A 5,339-nucleotide genomic window follows, 5' to 3' on the forward strand; every position below is an offset into this window, starting at 1 on the left:
TTAATGCACTCAACTAGTGCTACTCCAATTAACTAAAGATTCCCTCATTAGAAACTCATGCATGTCTATTTTGAGAAAGACCTAATTGATATTAATGTTTAGGGATAGTGTACTATTAGTTGCATGTGTTTTATCATGGAGAAAACTCATGCATGCAGTCAAGGATTCATCCTTGAGGATTGCGCAGTTTTGAAGGCTTGTCTTTTCCACTTGGTAATAGGAAAATCATCCACAAGGAACAACACAAGGAAATAGGAGCTTGGAGGGAAGAGAGGAAGGCTAGAGAGAATCCAAGATTGCCTGTGAGAATCTGTGAGAATTGTACTGAGAGCTAGCTAGCTGTGAGAGCTAAGGCTTTGTATAATTCCTATGTATTTCCACCATGTATGCTAATACAATAGTGTGGGGTTTTTATCTGAGACTTTCCCAAAGTATTTTCATATGTATTGTGCCATTGATTCTTCTTCTTCTGGTTATATTGTTCAGCTCAATCTTTAAGCTTCTGCAAATTGATAGTAGAAGTAGGTTATAGTATTCTTCTTTGATTTATATTGCATTATCAGGTTAACCTATCATAGATTTTCTACAGGTAGCTTATCTTTGAGAATAGATGTGGCAGCTACATGCCTATGAACTATGTTAAAATCAAGCTCAAAGGCCTATTTATTATTAAGAAATAATGAAAAACCCTAAACATCCGAAAACCTAACCCTAGGAGATGAAGCGCCAAAACTATGGGCCCCGTTTAGGTAAATTGGAACATCAACTTCCCGGGGTCGTAACTTTGGCATACTATCTCTGTTTGACACACACAATACCTCATTATAAATATTTATTCGAGGACTACAAATTTAAACTAAAAACATCAATCAAAGAATAATTTTTCCCCGATTTCCGAAAAAATACATTTTTAGGACCTCAAAATGGCTCTAAAAATTCAGGTTCCGAAAAACTGCCAAAAATAGTAAATTGTGCTACAATTATGGAAATTGAAAAAAATTAAAGAAACAATGGTGGGGGTCCAAGTGGAATAGGTGGGTGGACACCAATATCCACTTGGATCAATCCTCCCCCCTTAGGAAGCTATGATCCCCATTGTGCTAAGTGCCTCCATGAGATGGGGAAACTTTTGCTAAACTTGGTCCCTGGTGAGCCATTTGCCTTAGTGCAGGAGTTGGCCAACTTTGACAACCTGATACAGTTTTATCGATCGTTGGAAATTATTCTTGATCTATGTGTCCATGATCTGATCAATTGTGGCATGTTCCATGCAGTCTAGGTTTAAATTTGTTGTTGTGAGTTGTTCTACAATGTCTGATGTGTCCATTAATGGTGGAAAGTATGATCGAACGCAGTCCACATTGAACTGGGTGAAGGCCAAGGAATGGTGGAATGCCGAGCTCAAAATAATTATCCCCTACAGTCTTAGTGATGGTGTAAGGCCCATATTGGAGCAGGCGAAGATTGTGGTGGGGTCCAACAAGGCACTCCTTCTGCAAATGTAACCAAACTTTGTCACCCACCTGGAACTTATGTGTCACCCAATGTTGATCATGAAGTTGCTTGTACTTAGAATTAGACATGTCTAATATGTCGTGTACCTACTGGCGGATGTGGTGAATGTGCTTAATCAAGTTGTTAGCCCTGTCAACTTTAGACTGCACATGAGATGAATCTGTTAGAGTAGCTGTGAATGGTATGGCCACATCAATGGGACATAGTGGCTAGAATCCCAATCCCACCTGAAAAGGGCTCTATCCAGTTGAGCTATCGAGAGCTTTGTTGTAGATCTGTTGGACTTAGGGGAGGCTTTCATCCCATGTGCATGGATGCTTCAAATTGTACATACGTAGAATGTGTAAGATCATCCTATCGATGATCTATGTTTGGCCATCAGTTTGGGGGTGGAAAGTCATGGACTTAGTGAGCTTGGTATCCAGCATCGACCAGAGACTTGACCAAAATGTACTTAGGAACCTACTGTCCTAATCTGAGATAATGGATTGTGGGATCCCAAAGTGTACCCACACCCATTAAAAGAAGAGCTTAACAGTGGCTTTTGCTGTGATACTCTTCTTGCAGGTAGCTAGAATGACCATCCTAGAGAATTTGTCGATGACCATGAAAACAAAGTCATTGCCATGCTTAGTAGAAGGAAGGCCTAACTTGTAATCCATGGAGATGGATTCCTAAGGTTGACTAGGAGTAGATAGAGGAGTATATAGGCCTTTCTTCTTGATGGTTGGTTTGGCAATGGCATAAGCAGTGTAGGATCTGATGTACTTCCAACATTCTGTTAGAGGTTCAGCCCATATAAATACTTCTGCAACACTGCAATTGTTTTATCTACACTGAAATGTCCAGTGACCCAACTATAGTGCGCCTCCCAAATCATCTTGACACGCTCGCTTGAAGGAACATAGAGGTGTCCTAGGTGGCATACCAGCACATTGTGGAGGTGAAAATTTGGAACTTGCTTGCCTTCCAGGAGCATCTAGTATCTGTTTCCAAATTTTGAATTTCTCTTGTAAAGATGCGGCTACCCCACAATCTCATTCCCACAAGAGTCGAGCACAGTGGTTAGTGCCATGGCCGATAGTCGGCTGAGGTAGTCTGCAACATTGTTGGCACTTCCCTTCTTATACTTAATGTTCAAATGGAACTGTTGCAGGTATCTGGATCATTTTTTATGGCGATCACTCTACAACTTCCCTTGTGTCTGTATGCACTATAGGGGTCGGTGGTCTGTGTGGATGATCGTTTCCTTCCCAAAAATATAATGCTTCCATCGTCAGCATTCCTGCACAATGGAATACATTTGTTTGTCATAGGTGGGATACTTTCGGACTGTGTCTGAAAATGTCTCACTGTGATATGCCACTCGATGCCCCTACTGAGTAGGAACTGCACCAATAGCATAGTCGAAGGCATCTGTCTCGATCTCAAATGGTTGCTGCAGGTCCGGTAATGTGAGCACTGGTGCAAAGTAGAGGTGATGCTTCAACTCAGAAAACACCTTTTTTTGGGATTCAGACCAAAAGAACTTTGCTTTCACTCCTCCCTTGGTGACTTGACTCAAGGGCTAAGTGATATGAGAGAACCCCAACACGAACCTACAGTAGAATTTAGCAAGGCCTAGAAAGTTGCAAAGCTCTGTTAGAGTGTTGGGGATGGCCAATCCATAATTATTTGTATCTTGGTTGGATTGACATGCACACCTCACTGATCAATAATGTACCCCATATATTGAACCTAGTTCATACCAAAAGTGAATTTCTCCAAATTGGAGCACGACTTGTGTTGCCGTAGGGTTTTGAGGATCTGTCGAATATGGTGGAGGTGCTCTTCCCAACTCTGGCTAAAGATCAGAATGTCATCCAAATATACCACCATGAATGAGTTTATGAAGAGTCGCAATATGTCGTCCATCAGCCTCATGAAGGTTGCAAGGGAATTTTTCAACTCAAAAGGCATGACCATCCATTCAAAAAGGCCTTCCTTGGATTTGAAGGTAGTCTTCCACACATCACAGGGTTTTATCGCTACCTGTTGATAACTGGACTTCAACTCAATCTTACTAAAATATTTGGCCCCCTTAAGCTAGTCCAGAAGGTCATCAATCCATGGGATTAGATACCTGTTCTGGATAGTGATCTTGTTTAACGCCCGATAGTCAATAAAGAGTCTCCAAGTCCCATCCTTCTTCAGTACCAACACGATTGGGCTCCCACAAGGTGATGAACTTGGCCTAATTTTACCTTTCTGAAACAACTCCTGAATTTTCCTCTTGATTTCATCATTATCTAGAAAAGAGTGTTGATAGATCGGTTCATTGGGTAGTAGTGCACCCGAGGTCAGATCAATGGATTGCTTGACATGACAGTGTAGAGGTACCCCCATGGGTGAGGCGAAGATGTCCCTATACTCCTCCACAACCTTCTTCATCTGATGCTACCATGAGGAGGAGTCCTGTCTTGAGGCCATGGCCAAAATATTCTTCTTTCCCTAAGGGTGAACCATAAGGAAAAAAAATTCCTGGTCTGGGAAATGATCTTACTACATTTCTTCGCAGTGATCAAAGAAATGGTGGTAGGCAGTGCTACCTCCAGTATCCTGTACAAATTATCACCCAAAGTAATAATAATAGTGCAAGGCCTAGACTCATACACAACATGTTACTTCCACAAGTATGGTTGGCCTAATAATACATCAAAAAATTCAAGGGTAACAACATCACACAATACCTCATCCGTGAAGGGCTTAATGCTATAGGGAAGGCGACATTGTTGGCTGACGTGGAGATCTCACCCTTTGTGAAGCCACTCGATGGTGTACTACTATGGGTGTGGTGTGGTCGACAGGCCCAACGGCTTCACGACCTCTGCTGAAATGAGGTTCTTTTGTCTCCCACTGTCGATAATTAACTGCAGCGGGGAACCCTTCACCCTCTTCTATGAGTGGAAGATATGCTCCCCCTCCTCTAGATCTTCGGTTTCATCCTTCTGGATCTTGGTGGTGGGAATGGTTGATCTAGGCTCTGCATCGATAATATGCTTCCCTTTGTCATTCCCCTTGCCAGTTTATGACTCAGAGTCAGAACGTGCATCTGATTCGGAAACCTTCAGCTCGACCACCAGTGACTGCTTGGCTCAACACTCACTTGTGTTGTAAGTGGGGCTCTTATGGAACTCACACCATTTCCATGTGTCCTTCCTTATATTTGTGGTGTTTTTATTTGCTTGCGTCTTTGGTGGGTTTTCCTACATCACCTCGCTTTGGATTTGTCTTTTGTTCTATAACTTGGGGGCACATTTCCATTGCTTCGGATTCGTAGATACAAAGTCTCGCTTCTTGTGTTTAAATTTCTTCTCGATCTTGACAGTGTATCAATAGTATGTGCTAAGCGAGGAGGTGTATAGGAACTCCATCTCATCTTGGATGTACTTGTGTAGACAACTGTGATACTTGAGTATCAAATGCTGCTCAGAATCCTTGATACAGAGCTTTGTGCGAAGCATATGGAAAAGATCTGTGAACTCTGACACATCTTGGTCCCTTCCCTACCATAACGTGGTCTACTTTATGTATTTATCTTCATAGCCCTTGACAGGGTAATATTATTCCTTGATGGCATCTCAGAAAGAATTCGAAGTGGGTGCGGCTAAAAATAGTGAGAATTCCCTCTTGTCCTTTTGTTCATAGTAGGTTTCCCGCTAGTCCTTGACACGTGGGGCGGCTTTGAGAAGTACAAAAGTAATCTTTTCCCGATTGGAAAAGTCATGAACTAAAAAATATCCTTCCAACAAATTTAACCATCTAACTATGGTGTCTGCATCTAT

This window comes from Pinus tabuliformis, chromosome 3_2, assembly GCF_031772625.1.
Source record: "Pinus tabuliformis cultivar Carrire ecotype Pingquan chromosome 3_2, CPIR1, whole genome shotgun sequence".
Taxonomy (NCBI): domain Eukaryota; kingdom Viridiplantae; phylum Streptophyta; class Pinopsida; order Pinales; family Pinaceae; genus Pinus; species Pinus tabuliformis.